This window comes from Hyla sarda, chromosome 8 (assembly GCF_029499605.1).
Source record: "Hyla sarda isolate aHylSar1 chromosome 8, aHylSar1.hap1, whole genome shotgun sequence".
NCBI lineage: Eukaryota > Metazoa > Chordata > Amphibia > Anura > Hylidae > Hyla > Hyla sarda.
The window spans coordinates 37014597-37036807 of record NC_079196.1 but is presented as its reverse complement, the minus strand read 5'-3'; the positions used below and the strand labels follow the sequence as shown (position 1 = coordinate 37036807).

Here is a 22211-nt window from a genome sequence, read left to right as displayed (position 1 = left end):
GAAAAAGAAGAGAGCATGAAAGACAGCATAAAGTAACAAATACCTGCCATACACCAATAGGGGAGATCACTACCTGTACCCCAACGCGCGTTTCGCGTATTGGCTTTGTCAGGGGGAGTTGGCTGTCCGGGCATGCTGGGTGTTGTAGTTTTGCAACATCTGGAGGTCCGCAGGTTGTAGACCACTGTCCTATACTTTACATTGCACGGATCCCTCAACATACAATGGTTTCAACAAACGATGGTCCATTTGGAACGGATTACCATTGTATGTTGAGGGACCACTGTATTCTGTATAAATTACATAATAAACAAGCAAAATATGCTTTGTCTTGCCTTGAAATGATCTATGCAGTAAGGCCTCAAATAGACATAATGTGGGAGATTTATCAAAACCTGTGCAAAGGAAAAGTTGCCCAGTTGCCCATAGCAACCAATCAGATCGCTACTTTCATTTTTAACAAGGCCTCTGCAAAATGAAAGAAGCGATCTGATTGGTTGCTATGGGCAACTGGGCAACTTTTCCTCTGCACAGGTTTTGATAAATCTCCCCCAATGTGTATGAAGGCCAAAGTCCTGGTCTGACAGCAGATCTAATGGTCCCTATAATGTTATAAGTTCAAGTCATGAGACCTATGGTCAAGTGGGGTGAGTCCGGAAAACAAACAATTACACTTCAGTATTAGGGTTCATTCACATATGTCCGGCCTCGGAGGGAAAAATGACGCCAGCCTAGAACTGATCGCATTCATTAGAATAGGACAGTCCACATTCATCTGGCATCTCAGTGTAAACATCCGACATCTCTGGTTGGACACGACAGAAGGCACCCGATAGGGGAACGCAGCTTACGGAGTTCAGAAACAATAGATGCCGGATGCTACACAACTGATGACAACTGATGCTGATGTTGTTATCTGTTGTGGCATCAGTTGCGCAGAGATTTAGGCTGGGTTCACATAAGCCGGACACATGTCATTCCCAATATACTTGTATCAGAGACCTTACTCTGTAACCAAAGTTTGGAGATGTTGAACTAAACTCCTGGTCACCTGCGAGATAGGATAAAGGGGAGCAGAAGGGCACAACCTCAACCCACCAAGCAGTAGTACAGTGCGCCCCCAGCTGCCTGGCACCAGTACACAGCGCCCCCATGCCCAAGCTATTTCTTAGGACAGCAGTGGTGCAACTTTCCTCTAGTCTGAATCTAGCCAGCTATCCAGCAGTAGTGCAGTGTGCCCCTATGCCCAGCCCGTTCATATCCCCCGGCAGTAGTGCAGTATGCCCCTATGCCCAGCCTGATCATATCCCCCGGCAGTAGTGCAGTGTGCCCCTATCCCCAGCCCCATCACATCCCCCGGCAGTAGTGCAGTGTGCCCCTATGCCCAGGCCCATCATATCCCCTGGCAGTAGTGCAGTGTGCACCTATGCCCAGCCCGATCATATCCCCCGGCAGTAGTGCAGTGTGCCCCTATGCCCAGCCCGATCAGTTCCCCGGCAGTAGTGCAGTGTGCCCCTATGCCCAGCCTGATCAGTTCCCCGACAGTAGTGCAGTGTGCCCCTATGCCCAGCCCCATCATATCCCCGGCAGTAGTGCAGTGTGCCCCTATGCCCATCCCGATCAGTTCCCCGGCAGTAGTGCAGTGTGCCCCAATGCCCATCCTGATCATATCCCCCTACAGTAGTGCAGTGTGCCCCTATGCCCAGCCCGATCATATCCCCTGGCTGTAGTAGTGCAGTGTGCCCCTATGCCCAGCCCGATCATATCCCCGGCAGTAGTGCAGTGTGCCCCTATGCCCATCCCGATCAGTTCCCTGACAGTAGTGCAGTGTGCCCCTATGCCCATCCCAATCAGTTCCCTGACAGTAGTGCAGTGTGCCCCTATGCCCATCCCGATCAGTTCCCTGACAGTAGTGCAGTCTGGCCCTATGCCCATCCTGATCAGTTCCCCGGCAGTAGTGCAGTCTGCCCCTATGCCCAGCTCGATCAGTTCCCCGGCAGTAGTGCAGTCTGCCCCTATGCCCAGCCTGATCAGTTCCCCGGCAGTAGTGCAGTCTGCCCCTATGCCCAGCCCGATCAGTTACCCGGCAGTAGTGCAGTGTGCCCCAATGCCCAGCCCGATCATATCCCCCGGCAGTAGTGCAGTCTGCCCCTATGCCCAGCCCGATCAGTTCCCCGGCAGTAGTGCAGTCTGCCCCTATGCCCAGCCCGATCAGTTCCCCTACAGTAGTGCAGTGTGCCCCTATGCCCATCCCGATCAGTTCCCCGGCAGTAGTGCAGTGTGCCCCTATGCCCAGCCCGATCATATCCCCTGGCTGTAGTAGTGCAGTGTGCCCCTATGCCCAGCCCGATCATATCCCCGGCAGTAGTGCAGTGTGCCCCTATGCCCATCCCGATCAGTTCCCTGACAGTAGTGCAGTGTGCCCCTATGCCCATCCCGATCAGTTCCCTGACAGTAGTGCAGTGTGCCCCTATGCCCATCCCAATCAGTTCCCTGACAGTAGTGCAGTGTGCCCCTATGCCCATCCCGATCAGTTCCCTGACAGTAGTGCAGTCTGCCCCTATGCCCATCCCGATCAGTTCCCCGGCAGTAGTGCAGTCTGCCCCTATGCCCAGCCCGATCAGTTCCCCGGCAGTAGTGCAGTCTGCCCCTATGCCCAGCCTGATCAGTTCCCCGGCAGTAGTGCAGTCTGCCCCTATGCCCAGCCCGATCAGTTACCCGGCAGTAGTGCAGTGTGCCCCAATGCCCAGCCCGATCATATCCCCCGGCAGTAGTGCAGTCTGCCCCTATGCCCAGCCAGATCAGTTCCCCGGCAGTAGTGCAGTCTGCCCCTATGCCCAGCCCGATCAGTTCCCCTACAGTAGTGCAGTGTGCCCCTATGCCCATCCCGATCAGTTCCCCGGCAGTAGTGCAGTGTGCCCCTATGCCCAGCCCGATCATATCCCCTGGCTGTAGTAGTGCAGTGTGCCCCTATGCCCAGCCCGATCATATCCCCGGCAGTAGTGCAGTGTGCCCCTATGCCCATCCCGATCAGTTCCCTGACAGTAGTGCAGTGTGCCCCTATGCCCATCCCAATCAGTTCCCTGACAGTAGTGCAGTGTGCCCCTATGCCCATCCCGATCAGTTCCCTGACAGTAGTGCAGTGTGCCCCTATGCCCATCCCGATCAGTTCCCTGACAGTAGTGCAGTGTGCCCCTATGCCCATCCCGATCAGTTCCCTGACAGTAGTGCAGTCTGCCCCTATGCCCATCCCGATCAGTTCCCTGACAGTAGTGCAGTGTGCCCCTATGCCCATCCCGATCAGTTCCCTGACAGTAGTGCAGTCTGCCCCTATGCCCATCCTGATCAGTTCCCCGGCAGTAGTGCAGTCTGCCCCTATGCCCAGCCCGATCAGTTCCCCGGCAGTAGTGCAGTCTGCCCCTATGCCCAGCCCGATCAGTTCCCCTACAGTAGTGCAGTGTGCCCCAATGCCCAGCCCGATCAGTTCCCCGGCAGTAGTGCAGTCTGCCCCTATGCCCAGCCCGATCAGTTCCCCTACAGTAGTGCAGTGTGCCCCAATGCCCAGCCCGATCATATCCCCTGGCTGTAGTAGTGCAGTGTGCCCCTATGCCCAGCCCGATCATATCCCCGGCAGTAGTGCAGTGTGCCCCTATGCCCATCCCGATCAGTTCCCTGACAGTAGTGCAGTGTGCCCCTATGCCCATCCCAATCAGTTCCCTGACAGTAGTGCAGTGTGCCCCTATGCCCATCCCGATCAGTTCCCTGACAGTAGTGCAGTGTGCCCCTATGCCCATCCCGATCAGTTCCCTGACAGTAGTGCAGTCTGCCCCTATGCCCATCCTGATCAGTTCCCCGGCAGTAGTGCAGTCTGCCCCTATGCCCATCCCGATCAGTTCCCTGACAGTAGTGCAGTCTGCCCCTATGCCCATCCCGATCAGTTCCCTGACAGTAGTGCAGTGTGCCACTATGCCCATCCCGATCAGTTCCCTGACAGTAGTGCAGTCTGCCCCTATGCCCATCCTGATCAGTTCCCCGGCAGTAGTGCAGTCTGCCCCTATGCCCAGCCCGATCAGTTCCCCGGCAGTAGTGCAGTCTGCCCCTATGCCCAGCCCGATCAGTTCCCTGACAGTAGTGCAGTGTGCCCCTATGCCCATCCCAATCAGTTCCCTGACAGTAGTGCAGTGTGCCCCTATGCCCATCCCGATCAGTTCCCTGACAGTAGTGCAGTCTGCCCCTATGCCCATCCTGATCAGTTCCCCGGCAGTAGTGCAGTCTGCCCCTATGCCCATCCCGATCAGTTCCCTGACAGTAGTGCAGTCTGCCCCTATGCCCATCCCGATCAGTTCCCTGACAGTAGTGCAGTGTGCCACTATGCCCATCCCGATCAGTTCCCTGACAGTAGTGCAGTCTGCCCCTATGCCCATCCTGATCAGTTCCCCGGCAGTAGTGCAGTCTGCCCCTATGCCCAGCCCAATCAGTTCCCCGGCAGTAGTGCAGTCTGCCCCTATGCCCAGCCCGATCAGTTCCCCGGCAGTAGTGCAGTCTGCCCCTATGCCCAGCCCGATCAGTTCCCCTACAGTAGTGCAGTGTGCCCCTATGCCCAGCCCGATCATATCCCCTGGCTGTAGTAGTGCAGTGTGCCCCTATGCCCAGCCCGATCAGTTCCCCTACAGTAGTGCAGTCTGCCCCAATGCCCAGCCCGATCAGTTCCCCGGCAGTAGTGCAGTCTGCCCCTATGCCCATCCCGATCAGTTCCCCGGCAGTAGTGCAGTCTGCCCCTATGCCCATCCCTATCAGTTCCCCGGCAGTAGTGCAGTCTGCCCCTATGCCCAGCCCGATCAGTTCCCCTACAGTAGTGCAGTGTGCCCCTATGCCCAGCCCGATCATATCCCCTGGCTGTAGTAGTGCAGTGTGCCCCTATGCCCAGCCCGATCAGTTCCCCTACAGTAGTGCAGTCTGCCCCAATGCCCAGCCCGATCAGTTCCCCGGCAGTAGTGCAGTCTGCCCCTATGCCCATCCCGATCAGTTCCCCGGCAGTAGTGCAGTCTGCCCCTATGCCCATCCCTATCAGTTCCCCGGCAGTAGTGCAGTGTGCCCCAATGCCCAGCCCCATCAGTTCCCCGGCAGTAGTGCAGTCTGCCCCTATGCCCAGCCCGATCAGTTCCCCTGCAGTAGTGCAGTCTGCCCCTATGCCCATCCCGATCAGTTCCCCGGCAGTAGTGCAGTGTGCCCCTATGCCCAGCCCGATCAGTTCCCCTACAGTAGTGCAGTCTGCCCCAATGCCCAGCCCCATCAGTTCCCCGGCAGTAGTGCAGCGTTCCCTCCTCTCAGGCCGGGGAGACCCCAGGCTCAGCCCCCGGGTGTGCGGTGCACTGTGGCGGGGTGGAGGGTGAGTGGGCGGTCGTGCTATTTTTGGCCCAGACGCCCGGTTGCGTCAATGGCTGCGCCCCCTGCGTCACACGCCATTCTTCCGTCCCCGATCACTTTTTCCCTTTCGTTGGAGGCAGCGGGTCCGCCCGTCACCCTGTGCCCGCCCTGTGTGTGCGCAGCCTGGGAAAGTTATGGTGGACGAGCCGCCCTCCCCCTCCGCACGGAAGAATAACCGGGTGATGTATAAAGAGCTGCCCCGGGGACACCCTCACCCGGACACACTGGGACCACATTGTAACCGATCTGATCGTATAGAAAGTTATTGTATTACAACTTGTTCTCTCACTGATCACATTGTATCTTCTTATAGCACAGACACCATCATCATAAAGGATAAGCACCATAGGTTTCCTGGAAAGATGCCCCCAGGCCTCCTCTGATCTCCTGCCCCCTCTGCCCTTTCCCTATCAGAGCCCCCATCAGGAGAACAGAAGAAGACTGGTTAGATCTGGGGAAGAATGACAGCTCCATGAGGAGGGAATAGTCAGAACTTCATCTAAGATTTAGCAGCAGATCACACTGCCCACCGCCCCAAAGTTACCACGTCTCTGCCCCTGTGCCCAGAGAACATGGCACTCACATCTCTATGCTACATCCTGTACCATGGTGTCAGAGATGATTGGGGTGGCCGCCCTTGTAGGACATCTAGAGAAGAGTATGACCAGGCTCCCAACTAGTACAGTGTTTCCCAAGCAAGGCGCCTCCAGCTGTTGCAAAACTACAACTCCCAGTATGCCCAGACAGTCTTCGGCACACTGGTTAGAAAACGCTGATCTAATCTGTATGGTGGACACCTATAGAAGATGCAGATGGATTGGACAAGTTGGATTTCAAGAACCCATAACTTTTGTTGGGCCAAAGCCACCAAGGGCATCAGAACCACTCAGCTGTCTAAACTGTAAGAGGACTTCTGGAATAGGCCAGGGGTCCTCAAACTACAGGCCGCAGGCCACATGCGGCCCGCCAAGGACATTTATCCGGCCTTCCGCTGCCTATGGACACACCTGTGTCCCGAAAGATGTTTTCGGGACACAGGGATGCACTCTTGGCGGCCCTGCATTTGCTTAGGGGCCTCCGGGAAGTTGGCACACGCAGGGACCTCACTGACGTCCCGTGCATGCGCCCATAGCAATGGAGCTTGGAGGAGCGGAGCAGCGATGAGGAAATGCGCTGGCCAGCTTGGTAAGTGTTACCAGCGGCACATCAACTTCAGTGCTCCGACCACCGCTCCTTCGGTCCCGGGACTTACTGCTATATCCAGACCGGAGGAGTGGTGGTCGGAGCACTGAGGTGGGGCAGAACATAGGAATATACACTGTATATGGCTGGAGGCTGTATGTCTGTGGGGTAACATACTGCACCTAATGTGGGGGAACATACTGCACCTAATGTGGGGGAACATACTGCACCTAATGTGGGGAACTATACTGCACCTAATGTGGGGGAACATACTGCACCTAATGTGGGGGAACTATACTGCACCTAATGTGGGGAACTATACTGCACCTAATGTGGGGGAACTATACTGCACCTAATGTGGGGGAACATACTGCACCTAATGTGGGGGAACTATACTGCACCTAATGTGGGGAACTATACTGCACCTATTGTGGGGGAACTATACTGCACCTAATGTGGGGGAACTATACTGCACCTAATGTGGTGGGGGAACTATAATGCACCTAATGTGGGGGAACTATACTGCACCTAATGTGGGGGGAACTATACTGCACCTAATGTGGGGAACTATACTGTACCTAATGTGGGGAGCTATACTGTACCTAATGTGGGGAACATACTGCACCTAATGTGGGGGAACTATACTGCACCTAATGTGGGGGAACTATACTGCACCTAATGTGGGGGAACTATACTGCACCTAATGTGGAGAGCTATACTGCACCTAATGTGGGGAGCTATACTGCACCTAATGTGGGGAACATACTGCACCTAATGTGGGGAAGTATACTGCAACTAATGTGGGGAACTGTACTGCACCTAATGTGGGGGAACTATACTGCACCTAATGTGGGAAGCTATACAGCACCTAATGTGGGGGAACTATACTGCACCTAATGTGGGGAGCTATACTGCACCTAATGTGGGGAACATACTGCACCTAATGTGGGGGAACTATACTGCACCTAATGTGGGGATCTATACTGCACCTAATGTGGGGGAACTATACTGCACCTAATGTGGGGGAACTATACTGCACCCAATGTGGAGAAGTATACCGTGAACTGGCCCCCCGTTTAAAAAGTTTGAGGACCCCTTGAATAGCCATCAGTTTTGCCAGAGAAGTTCAGCCTGTGTTTATAGGATGAACATATGGGATATGCTGTGAATTTCGAAAGGTGCCCATGAAACTTCAACAGCTGTAGGTGAAAAGTTTTGTTCGGCCCACAGAGGGGTCAAGTACTGGGGAAAAAATGTGTGGGAACTTACCCAAGATTTTCACTCAAGGACTGGTCCTGTAGGACTCCCGCTAATGGGAATAGTGTTCCTGCTAGGGAAAAAATGCAGGAACTCCGTTTCCATGCGTTCCTTCAGGACTTGAGCCCATGGACTACAGCTCTCTAGCTGTGGGCCATACAAAACTTTTCGCCAATAGCTATTGAAGTTGTATATGCACCTTTAGAAATATCCCATATGTTCACTCCATAGATATAGGCTGAACTTCTCTGGCAGTGGTTATTCTCCCCCCCCCCCCCCCCCCCCCCTCCCTGCTCTGCTGATTATATCTATCTATATATTATATATATATATATATATATATATATATATATAGATAGATAGATAGATAGATAGATAATATTGATTGATCATTCAGTCGTCATTAAAAGTGATACAATAAATTACAGTCACACAAAGCATGACAGTACATATACAGCACAGGTTCCCTAAGCTATACACTGTACCACATGCTACGCTAACATTCCGCTCTATTGATTGATTCATCTTACCTTAACCAGTGAGGCTGCATCGGGTTGGGAACATCATCAGCAGAGCAGGGAGAGTGCATCACCAACCTAACTAGAGCAAGGCATAAGGCTGGAGCACACTGTGCTATAATGTATTATTTTACACCCCTTTGGTGTAATTTGTATGTAAATTGGAGAACTCCCTTTAATTTTACATCAGGCCCTCCAAGGCTGGGCCCTAAGAAGACTTATGTCATGTAACATTTCATAATGTTTAATGTGCTAAATTTCATGTGATGTTATGAGATGTTGCATGACCAAAATTTTCTGCAATTTAGGCCAGGTCTACACCTCAACTTTTTATATTGGTTTTAACAATTGAGTGACAAAAAAACTGTATACTGTTTTTGTTTAAATGGAATTTGCAATAGGTACTCCAATGCGGATGTGAACCTAGCCTTATCTCCCCAACAAGATACCCAATTTCTCTCTCTTAGGCTAGGTTCACATATGTCCAGCATAGGTGAACAAGCCTAAATGTAGACCCAACTGATGCCAGAACTGATGACAAGTTGTCATCAGTTGTATGGCATCCAACGTCCATTGTTTCTGCACAGCGGACAGGGGAACGCAGCTTGCTGCGTTCCCCTGTCCGCTGTGCAGAAACACTGAACAACCAAGATCACCATGTGTATGGTATGTGTATGGCCAACCCAAGACATTGTGCTGTCTGGGTCCAGGAGTGAAATGCTGCCCCCATCCCAAAAAAAAGTGAAAAATAAAAAAGTACTATGCCATTGCATAGCAGGAGGACATAATAAAAAAAACGCAATTCTGGGGATTTTTTTTTTTTTTTTTTACTTTTACGCCATTTACCATATGGGATTAATAATGTTATATTTTAAAAGCTGGACAATTACGCATGCGGCAATACCTAATATGTTTATTTTTATTATGTTTAAATGTTTTTTTTTATATGGTAAATGGGAAAAGGGGGTGGGGTGATTTGAACTTTAAATATGGAAAGGGTTAATGTGTGAATTTTTTTTTTTAAACCTTTATGAAACATTTTTTTTTTTTTACACTTTATTGGTCCCTCAGGGGACTTTTAGAAGGAATCAGTAGATTCCTCACACAGATCAATGAAGTTCCATAGAACTTCATTTATCTGTGTGCTCTGCGATCATTTGATAGAGCCTGGTGCTGCCAGGCTGTATCAAATGCAGAGACAGGAACGGGACAGAAGGAAAGGTAAGCCCTCCGCCTACCTCCACCGTCAGCGATCCACCCCACTAGACCACCAGGGATAGTTTAAAGCTCCCATTAGATGCTGCTGTCATATACTTACTAATATATGGAGGTCTGGTGGCACTTACTGATATATGGAGGTCTGGTGGCGCTTACTGATATATGGATGTCTGGTGGCACTTACTGATATATGGAGGTCTGGTGTTACTTACTGATATATGGAGATCTGGTGGCACTTACTGATATATAGAGGTCTGGTGGCACTTACTGATATATGGAGGTCTGGTGGCACTTACTCATATATGGAGGTCTGGTGGTACTTACTGATATATTAGGGTCTGGTGGTACTTATTGATATATGAAGGTCTGGTGGCACTTACTCATATATGGAGGTCTGGTGGCACTTACTGATATATCGAGGTCTGATGGTACTTATTGATATATGAAGGTCTGGTGGCACTTACTAATATATACAGGTCTGGTGGCACTTACTGATATATAGAGGTCTGGTGGCACTTACTGATATATGGAGGTCTGGTGGCACTTACTGATATATGGAGGTCTGGTGGTACTTTCTAATATATGGAGGTCTGGTGGCACTTACTGATATATAGAGGTCTGTTGGCACTTACTGATATATTGAGGTCTGTTGGCACTTACTGATATATGGAGGTCTGGTGGCACTTTCTGATATATGGAGGTCTGGTGGTACTTACTGATATATATGGAGGTCTGGTGGTACTTACTGATATATGGAGGTCTGGTGGCACTTACTGATATATGGAGGTCTGTTGGCACTTACTGATATATGGAGGTCTGGTGGCACTTTCTGATATATGGAGGTCTGGTGGCACTTACTGATATATGGAGGTCTGGTGGCATTTACTGATATATGGAGGTCTGGTGGCACTTACTGATATATGGAGTTCTGGTGGTACTTACTGATATATGGAGTTCTGGTGGCACTTACTGATATATAGAGGTCTGGTGGCACTTACTGATATATGGAGGTCTGGTGGCACTTTCTGATATATGGAGTTCTGGTGGTACTTACTGATATATGGAGGTCTAGTGGCACTTACTGATATATGGAGTTCTGGTGGCACTTACTGATATATGGAGTTCTGGTGGCACTTACTGATATATGGAGGTCTGGTGGCACTTACTGATATATGGAGGTCTGGTGGCACTTTCTGATATATGGAGGTTTGGTGGCACTTTCTGATATATGGAGTTCTGGTGGCACTTACTGATATATAGAGGTCTGGTGGTACTTACTGATATATGGAGGTCTGGTGGCACTTTCTGATATATAGAGGTCTGGTGGCACTTACTGATATATGGAGTTCTGGTGGCACTTACTGATTACATGTCTTCTAATCACCAGGATCCTTAAGAAGAAAGAGGCTGCTAGTTCCCAGCCAGAGGGTATAGATCAGGAGAGGACCATAAGGGTAGGGGGGTAAGTATGTTCCAAGTTAAAGATACATAGGTATAGGTGTGTATATATGACAAGTACTAGCATTCTCCTATCCTATATGAGGCTTCGTTGTATCACTGGGCGCAGCGTTTGGAGCATTTTCCTATGTAAACAATTCTCGATGAAGACTTAATAAGAACAAATAGAGTAATTCCTGACTTGACGTAGCTGCATATTCCGCACCGATGGTCTATTTCTGCTGCGGATAATGGGAACAACCTCAGGTCATGTTCATCATTAATCCAATAATACGAGCAAGTAATGGGTTAAGTATACAACGTTGCTCTTCTCAGCGAGCGGGATTATTTTCATTATTATGGAAACTTCTCGGGCGAACGTCCCCCCATCCCCCCCCCCTTCCAAATAGTCTCTATTTCCTCAGATTGTCCTTTGATCCTAGATGTTAATAACCTTAACCCTTCCTCATTATGGTGGTGGCACATCGCACGGGCCCCGCTGCTCTATATCATGCATCATAATTAGCTACAAAATACAGGACTTTATAGTGTTTTTTTCTTCTGAAGACATTACACAACACACTGTACCTAGATCTATGGCCTTGTCTTCAGGGAAGGTATTGATCGGGACTGAAGATATAGCTATAGCTTTGTGCTCCTCAGACATGAATGGGAATAGAAACACAGCCGGCCCTATTACTCTAAATATACACCTGTTGGCTGCATGAAGTGGATGTCCCCGGAGAGCAACGATCAGGCCTGAGAGGGAACGTCTCCGATGGATTGAAGTGGAAGGTTCTATTGAGATCCATAATGCACTTCTTCATTATCGCATTAAAGCCTAGTGGAACGAGTGTCACTTCTTAGACCAGTTTACAATGCATCGCGAGGCGCAAAATAAATCCAAAGGTCACAAGCGAGAGGGCTATCTTGTCTACTATTTATCTTTCGATTTATCTATTTTCATATCTATATATATATATATATATATATATATAAATTCAGGTAGAAAAAAAACATGGTTGCACATCTACATATTGTGTTTTGATCTAATTGCTTCTCAGCATAAATTCAAAAACTAACAGGTAGTTAGTATACATTTTGATCAAAAGGTACAAGGCCACCTAATTTGAGTGGGTCCCACCGCCGCGACACCAGTGCCCACAGGGGGAACGACCCACTGGCAGAGCGGCCCCAATGCCACTCAAACCAGTCCATGGGTCGCACCTCCCCACAGACACGGCGCCACGGCAGCAACGGACGCCGCACAGCACCACACCATTGTGTTTCCTATCCCCTCCTTTTTTTTGTTTTAACATGTTGTCTGCACTCTGCCCCACCCCCTCCGCCCAACCCTATATAAGTAGTAGTTAGCTACACAAGGGCCTTTTCTTTCCTAGCAGCCTCCCAGTCTGACTGGGAGCGCATGGTAAGTGAGCTTTTACACCCTGTTCACACTGGTGTGGTGCTGTGCGGCGTCCGTTGCTGCCGTGGCGCTGTGTCTGCGGGGAGATGCGACCCATGGACTGGTTTGAGTGGCATTGGGGCTGCTCTGCCAGTGGGCCGTTCCCCCTGTGGGCACTGGTGTCACGGCGATGGTGGTCGCCGCCCAGTGCTAGGCCATTTTATACTAGGGATGTTAGGGACCCACTCAAATTAGGTGGCCTTGACGTGGCGAGTGGGCTTGTACCTTTTGATCAAAATGTATACTAACAACCTGTTAGTTTTTGAATTTATGCTGAGAAGCAATTAGATCAAAACACAATATGTAGATGTGCGACCATGTCTGTTTTTTCTACCTGCATATATATATATATATATTTATTTATTTATTTATTTGTTTTTATTTATTTATCTGTCTATTTATTTAGCTATTTATTTGTAAAAAAAAAAAAAATGTATCTGTCTATTTATTTATTTATATATTTATCTATCTGTTTATTTATATAAAGTAGATATGGAGCAGCACAACCAAAAAGAAGAAAAAATAGTGATGGGTGCCAGCAATTCGTAGTCCCAGGTAACCGGTCAAAAGGTACACAGCAAGGAAAAATTGCAGGACTCCAAATTCAGATGCAAAAAAGTGTTGGATTTATTAGCCTGGCGGCAATGCCGCCAGGCTAATAAATCCAACACTTTTTTGCATCTGAATTTGGAGTGCTGCAATTTTTCCTTGCTGTTTATTTATCTATTTATTTATTGATTTGTTTATTTATTTATCTATTTATTTATATATTTTTACATTTAATTGTTTATTTATTTTAACCCTATAGATTCCTCGGTACTAAAGCTAGACACACTTTTCCTACAGCTGTCGGCCAAACAATTGTTATCTCTCCTGTGTGCAACTAAATGGGACTCCTGGATGGGGCTTGTCTCCCCCCAAGAACAAAAGGGTCAAGAATATCAAAAAACCAACGTCTGCCATTTGAGGGCAGATGAGAATATCCCATAAACATGTAAAATTGGCAGGTATGACTGACTTCAATGTAAAGTTTATCGCAAGGGTGTCCAACCTGTGGTCCACTACAACTCCCAGCATGCCCGGACACGCCAACTGTAACGCAACCGCGTAGTGTGTTCTGTTGCCCTCAAAGGCCAAGTGCGCACCATGGAATTTCAGAACGTAATCCGGCAAAACAAATCACGCTCGGAAATTCCGTTGCAACAGAGACCCATTGTTTTCAATGGGATTCTGCTGCACCGTACACACTGTGGAAACATCTGACACAGAAATCCCGATTAAGGCCTCCGCAGAAAGAACTGACGTGTCAGTTCTTTCTGCGGAAACCTCTCGAAAATGAATTGGAAAACTTTATTTTTTATTTTTTTTAAATCAACTAGTGCCAGAAAGTTAAACAGATTTGTAAATTACTTTTATTAAAAAAAAAAAAAAAAAAACTTAATCCTTCCAGTACTTATTAGCTGCTGAATACTACAGAGGAAATTATTTTCTTTTTGGAACACAAAGCTCTCTGCTGACATCTCTGTCTATTTTAAGAACTGTCCAGAGTAGGAGAAAATCCCCATAGCAAACATTTGCTGCTCTGGACAGTTCCTAAAATGGACAGAAGTGTCAGCAGAGAGCACTGTGGTCATGATGTCAGCAGAGAGCTCTGTGCTCATGATGTCAGCAGAGAGCTCTGTGTTCTAAAAAGAAAAGAATTTCCTCTGTAGTATTCAGCAGCTAATAAGTACTGGAAGAATTAAGGAAGGTCCTGACGAAGGAGGGAGCCCCTCCGAAACGCGTTGTCCATCCGACACAGATACTTTTTATGACTATACTATAAAAAGTTATCATCTTCTGCACTATCTCCGATTGATAATTTCACCCCGCCGCTGCAGCCCCGAAATTGTTACCCACGGGAAGGATAGGAGACCCTTACCGGGATTCCTACCTCCCACACACGCTACAGGATCGCACCAACCGTCTCGGACGAGACCGACGGCCAGCTGCTCCCGGCGCACCTACAGAAAAGATACCTGCTCAAAGCTTCCAATCAGAGTTGCGCCTGATTTTTTTAAAATGTCAGGGACACGCCCCCTTTTGGCGACCACGCCCCTTTCCCCAACAGACACACCTCTTTTGCATGGGTTTTATGAGTAAAATGGATAGTTGGGTTTTTACATTTATTGGCGCGAATTCTGGCACAGCCACAATTCGGGCGCACACAACCAGACAACACAGGTCAGTTTTACAATAGTAAATCAGGGACAATAAATATAAATAAATATACATAATAAAGATAATAAATACATAAATAAATATACATAATAAAGATAATAAATACGTAAATATAAATAAATATACATAATAAAGATGATAAATGCATAAATATAAATAAGGATAAATATTTTTCATAAATATTTACAAAATAGGAATATCTTGTCCTGTCATTATAGACATTCTTCCTAATTTTTTTTTTTCTTTCGGGTTCTGTGAGTATTTGGTCGGCGAAAAGTAAAAAATTTTTTAAAATCCTGCAGCGATTGGCTGTAGCTGTAGACATCATTGCTGGACGCCCCGCCCACATGACACTTCTGTATATAAAGCTGTAAGGTCTATGACAGTAGGCTTCCATCTGTGGACCTCCAGCTGTTGCAAAACTACAAATCCCAGCATGCCCGGACAGCCGTTGCCTGTCCGGGCATGCTGGGAGTTGAAGTTTTGCAACAGCTGGAGGCACCCTGATTGGGAAACACTGTATATGGGAATTGCTACTCAAGCTACATACTTTAAAGCTTCTGCACCCTGAGCCTCTGCAGATGTATCTGTGGTGGGCTACCAAATTTCCACCGTGGGCCAACGCACCAAGACAGAAATAGTCGTACCACCTCTCTGAGAAACTCTACGTCAGTGTGGATACTCGTATGTGTGAACAAGAACTGGTGTAGGTGAGAAACGTGGTTTCGTACGCTGCATGAGCCATCTCGACTTCCTCTATGTTTGTACCTGAAGAGAACAATTATGAACAGTATATAAAGAGTGGCTCACAGCATTGTTCTCAGCATATCACTAGTAGGCAGGGAATGCTGGAATTTGTAGTTCTACGGGATTCTGAAATGCATCATTGCCTAGTTGTTTATAGGCAGGGCTGGTGCAAGGATTTTTGCCACCCTATTTTTGCCACCTCTTGACCCCACCCTTTGGCTCCGCCCTTTGACACACCCCACCTTACTACTGGGGTGACACACTGTAACAAACCTCCTCCTCATGTAATCTCATTACTACTGGGGTGACACACTGTAGCAAAACTCCTCCTCATGTAATCTCCTTACTACTGGGGTGACACACTGTAACAAACCTCCTCCTCATATAATCTCCTTACTACTGAGGTGACACACTGTAACAAACCTCCTCCTTATGTAATTACCATACTACTGGGGTGACACAGTGGTACTGGCTGGGCAGGTGCTTTGGGTGAGCGGGGGCTTCAATGCTAGCTGGCCACTAACTTACTTGCAGAGTGGTGCCCCCATCAAGATGGCGCTCTAGACAGCTGCCTATTTTGCCTATAGGCAGACCCAGCACTGTTTATAGGCTCATTCACATTGTAGTTGGCACTTGATATGGGTTATCCAGGATTTGAAAAGCAGAGTTTATTTTCTTCCAAAAACAGCACCACCCCTGTCCTCAGGTTGTGTGTGGTATTGCAGCTGACTTCTGTTGAAGTGAATGGAGCTGAGTAATTCCACACACACCTTGAGGACAGGGTTGGCGCTGTTTATGAAAGAAATCAGCTCTGTTTTGTTTTTTTAGCCGAGTTTGGTGTTTTATATTTCCCTATTGACTCGAAGATACCATCTGGCCCCAGCAATTTTGGGCCCAAAAAAATGGCATGCAGCAAATATGGCATTTTTTTAGGGCATTTTTTTCCCAGCCCACTTCTTGCTTGATCCACTTCTGCCTGTGGCTTAATTAAAGGGGTATTCCAGGAAAAAATATTTTTTTTATATATAAACTAGCTCCAGAAAGTTAAACAGCTTTGTAAATTACTACTATTAAAAAATCTTAATCCTTCCAATAATTATCAGCTGCTGAAGTTGAGTTGTTCTTTTCTGTCTGACAACAGTGCTCTCTACTGCACAGAGTAGAAAAGGTTTGCTATGGGGATTTGCTTCTACTCTGGACAGTTCCCGAGACAGGTGTCATCAGAGAGCACTTAGACAGAAAAGAACAACTCAACTTCAGCAGCTCATAAGTACTGAAAGGATAAAGGTTTTTTTAACAGAAGTCATTTACAAATCTGTTTAACTTTTTGGAGCCAGTTGATTTAATTTTTTTTTTTATTTTTTTTTTCTTGATAACCCCTTTAACTAATAAACTGCACCAAAATCTGCCCCAAAAACTGCATGCGTTATTCCAGCTTTACTAAGGCCAATGTTTCCCAACCAGAGGGCCTCCAGCTGTTGCACAACTATAATTCCAAGCATACCCAGGCAGCCGTCAGCTTTCCTCTGCTGCGACCCCCAGAAATCAGCGGGAGTCAGTGATGGAGTCTAGCAGCAAGTGTTAAATTTCCCAGCAGTGCCCCCATAGGAGGAAAAAAGCATTACACAGTTCTGATTTAATTAGTTAGATTTAAGATACTTCGGCGGTAGGACCGCGGGCACTGCGCCGTCACCATTGACGGCTATGCAGTACTCGCGGAATTCCACGCAAAGAATGAGCATGTTCTTTGCGCGGAACAATTGCAGCGGTGGAATTGTCCGCAGTGTGAACGGGTCTCGCGGAAGACCCATTCACACTGATAATATTCACAGTGCGGAATTCTACTCGCGGAATTCCGCTCACGTAATTTGGCGAGAATTCCGCAGTGTGAACATACCCTTATCCAGGAATACAAACCGGAGCTAATTTCTTCCAAAAAACAGCGCCACCCCTGTCCCCAAATTGTTTGTTGTATGACAACTGGACTCTGATGACTTCAATTGAACTGAGCTGCACATACAACCTGAGGACAGGGGTGGCATTGTTTTTAGAAGAAATTAGCTCTGGTTTTCTATTCCTGGACAACTCCTTTAAATGTAATGGGTTGGGTGACTAATGGAACTTTTGTGTGAATTGTGTCATAATCCAGACCAGTGTTTCCCAAACAGTTTGGCTCCAGCTGTTGCAAAACTACAACTCCCAGCATGCCCGGACAGCCGTTGGCTGTCCGGGCATGCTGGGAGTTGTAGTTTTGCAACATCTAGAGGTCTACAGTTTGGAGAGCACTGCGCTAGAACAACTGGGCATCCACCTGTAATAATATATTTGAAAGCTGGGACCGGCACTGCCATAGGTCCATGGACTTCACTATATTACTGCATCATATATGGATCCTTACTACAAGGCTATTGCCTGCTATAGGCTCATACTGAACCTCAATTCATTTTTGCATGGAAGAATTGTCTGCAAGTGTCATGATACCACGATATATAAGCAATGGCTGTCCGGGCTTGCTGGGAGTTGTAGTTTTGCCACATCTGGAAGGCCACAGTTTGCAGACCACAGTTTTGGGCCAATGCATTTTACTATATTACTGCATCTTCTATGGATCCTTACAATAAGGCTCATACTGATCCTTTAATTAATTTTTTCATGATTAAATCCAATGTCTTAAATTTTTACATTACCAGGATATATATCATTGTAACAAGGCCGGTTTAATGGGCTCAGTCACCGCATTATGGATCTGGTTACATTTGAATTACTCCTGAATATATATATATATATATATATATATATATATATATATATATATATATATACACACACACACACAAATATATATACACATTGGGGGAGATTTATCAAAACTTGTCCAGAGGAAAAGTTGCCCAGTTGCCCATAGCAACCAATCAGATCGCTTCTTTCATTTTGCAGAGGCCTTGTTTAAAATGAAAGAAGCGATCTGATTGGTTGCTATGGGCAACTTTTCCTCGGGACAAGTTTTGATAAATCTCCCCCATTATATATATATATATATATATATATATATATATATATATATATATGTATATTGTGCATATGTATTAGAGATGAGCGAACTTACAGTAAATTCGATTCGTCATGAACTTCTCGGCTCGGCAGTTGCTGACTTTTCCTGCATAAATTAGTTCAGCTTTCCGGTGCTCCGGTGGGCTGGAAAAGGTGGATACAGTCCTAGGAAAGAGTCTCCTAGGACTGTATCCACCTTTTCCAGCCCACGGGAGCACCTGAAAGCTGAACTAATTTATGCAGGAAAAGTCATCAACTGCCGAGCCGAGAAGTTCGCGACGAATCGAATTTACTGTAAGTTCGCTCATCTCTAATGTGTATATATATACATATATATATATATATATATATATATATATTGTGTGTGTGTGTGTATATATATATATATATGTATATATATATATATATATATATATATATTATTATTATTATTATGTATTTTAAAAAAAATATATATATATATATATATATATTTTTTTTTTTTTTTTTCTACCTGATTCACACACATATATATATATATATGCAGGAATAATGTAAATGTAACCAGATCCATAATGCGGTGACTGAGCCCATTAAACCGGCCTTTATGCATTAGACAGACACCTCGACTCCCCTATTGGAGAACTGTTTTATCCTAAAATGATATGATTGACTGTTCTAATTACAACAACCCCCCCTGCTATTCATCTTCACCACTTAGGGTCAGCATGGCCAGGGACTTGACTCCAACCTTCATCGTGACAATGCTCCAGCACCTTCACATTGCCATTTGGCAACCATCCTATGTATTGAATTTCCAATATGGGGGGGGGGGGGGGGGAATGGGACAATACGCACAGGCACAATATGTACTTGAGTGAAATGAATACATCCTCACACAGGTAATCTGAAGTCATCCTTGGTATTACCTATGCAAATATTTGGGTAAAAAAAGAAAATGATAATACTACATCTGCAACCTAAAACACTGTCAACCCTTTGTGTCTGACTGCTCTGCGCTGACACTGACTGTAGGCTGCGGGAATTATTAACACTTCATTTGCTGCGCTAGCTGACACATTCACTGAGACATCAGTGGGCATTCTTCCATTAAAATAGAAGAGTGTGTATGGTTATTTCGTCTTACTAGATCCCCATATGAAGTCATATATATACCTTAATGGTGCACATATTTAAAGTGTACCCGTCAGATCCAACAACATTTTATTTTTTTACATATATATCACTCAGTACCTAATCCTGACCATGTACATATCATTTCTATGTGTCTAGCACCTTTATTTATTTTTTTATTACACTTTTAATTTAGCTCACTAGTCTAAATTCTTCTCAAAGGGAGGGGGCGTGGCCTCACTGTGCAGGTCTCCGCCCCCTCCCTCAGTATGCTGCCTACTCACATCTCCCCTAGCATTAGCAAAACTACAACTCCTAGCATGTCCTCACTGACAGTAGCGGGACACAAGCTGACAGTGGGAGGATTTTTCCTCCAGCTCTGATCCCTGCTCTCACAGCTGTCAATCAAGGAAGTGTGTCCATGACATAGGTGATGACTCATGGACACAGCAGGACTAGGATGTGTCCAAGCAGGCAGGGGGGGGGGCAGCTGTTTGACTGGATTTTTCAGTATGAAATGCTGAAAATTTTCTAATGAAAGCAATTGCAAAACCTACTGGTTATATATGCTTTACAACATATCAAAAGTTTTTGTATCTGACAGTGCCCATTTAAAGGGGTACTGCGGTGAAAAATAATTTTATTTTCAGTGGACTGGTGCCAGAAAGGTAAACAGATTTGCAAATTACTTCTATTAAAAAATGTTAATCCTTCCAGTACTTATCGGCTGCTGTATGCTCATCGAGAAGTTCTTTTCTTTTTGAATTTCTTTTCTGTCTGACCACAGTGCTCTCTGCTGACACCTCTGTCCATGTCAGGAACTGCCAGAGTAGGAGCAAATCCCCATAAAAAAACCTCTCCTGCTCTGGACAGTTCCTGACATGGACAGATGTGTCAGCAGAGAGCACTGTGGTCAGACAGAAAAGTAATTCAAAAAGAGAAGAACTTCCCATGGAGCATACAGCAGCTGATAAGTACTGGATGGATTAAGATTTTTAAATAGAAGTGATTTACAAATCTGTTTAACTTTCTGGCACCGGTTGATTAAAAAAATATAAATAAATAAAAAAAGTTGTTTTCCACCGGAGTACCCCCTTTAAGAGACCTTGTGATATAATCCTGATGTCTATGGGGCCAAATTAATGGGATCTGATCAATTAAACCTATTTGGGAAATGCATCAAATGTGTTTTACATTTTAATGGAGATGAGTAAGTATGCAGCGCTAACACTTTAAGTTGTTTTTTTATATTTTTTAGGGCCATATTATGGCTGCGAGTCCCAGGCCGACAGCAGCCATCATTGTGAGCGGGGACCGTAAAAACCGTGCCTGCAACGATAGGCTGATCACAGGCTGTCGGCCGTCCGGGCATGCTGGGAGTTGTAGTTGGAGGTTCACAGTTTGGAGACCAATGCACTATAATGAATGGAGGGTAGGCACCTCTAATAGTATGTTTAAAAAATAGGAAAAAATTAACTATTACACTGCCCTCCATAAAATCAATGGGCTATCTGGGCGATTAATAGATATACAGGGTCCTCCAGATGCTTTAAAACAGAGTTCTCCAAACTGCTGACCTCCAGATGTTTCCAAACTACGACTCCCAGCATGCCCGGACAGCCAACGGCTGTCCGGGCATGCTGGGAGTTATAGTTTTTGCAACATCTGGAGGTCTGCAGTTTGGAGACCACTGTGCTAGAACAAATAGGCAGCCAATTAGGAGCCCCTAGTGATCAGATGTGAAAGAACCTGGCACAGTGTTTCCAAACCAGAGTGCCTCCAGCAGTTGCACAACTACAACTCCCAGTATGCCAGACATGCAGGGAGATGTAGTTTTGCAACAGCTGGAGGCACCCTGGTTGGGAAACACTACCATAGCAATTATTCTGTTTCTCTGCAGCACCACCACAGGCCAGATGAAGCATTACACTGTTCCCCCTACAAAAAAAATGTAATCAATGAGCCTTCTATGTAATGCACTGATAGGCTTTGTCTCCTCCAGAGTGATAGATGCTGTAGAATAGAATTGGGGGGGGGGGGGGGGGGTCCACCTCTAACAGCAATATTTGAAATTGAGCTTTAATGGCACAAACCAATTTGATGGGTATTAATGCAGGATCAATTCTCTTATTGCCTTCATGTAATCAGACAAGGATTTGGCAACCTGACCTGATATGAATGATAATTCCGTGGATGCTCTGGACACCCTCAAGTGTGCACACAATGAATAGGAATATTAAGTGTACAGTGTAACAATCCGCCACTGGTGATAAATAAATTAATTAATTAATGAATTCATAATTAAATAAATAATTAATTAAAGAAATAAGTAATGAAATACATACGATTGCATGCGTGAGAAATTGACACATTTATGTCCAACTTTTGCTTCATTCATTTATATGGGATATTAAGTGTATAGTGTAACAATCCTGCACTGGGAATAAATAAATAAATAAATAATTATATAATTCAATAAATAAATACATTTCAAGTTGTTCACTGTATTTGTGAGAAATGAACACAATTATGTCCAAGTGTGCTTCATTCATGTATATGGGATATTGAGTGTGTAG

At 46.2% G+C, this 22211-nt stretch overlaps 1 long non-coding RNA gene across 2 annotated transcripts; it reads left to right on the top strand.

The window, feature by feature from the left end:
- Positions 1–519: 519 nt before the first annotated feature.
- LOC130284119 (uncharacterized) lies at positions 520–21212 on the top strand. Of its 2 annotated transcripts, none has more exons than XR_008846926.1 (6): positions 520–647; positions 5741–6612; positions 10990–11064; positions 12995–13059; positions 13313–13511; positions 20894–21212. It is a non-coding gene; the product is annotated as an uncharacterized LOC130284119 (long non-coding RNA). The 2 variants fall into 2 exon arrangements; XR_008846927.1 differs by having other exon boundaries at positions 12992–13059.
- The last annotated feature ends 999 nt before the right edge of the window (positions 21213–22211 follow it).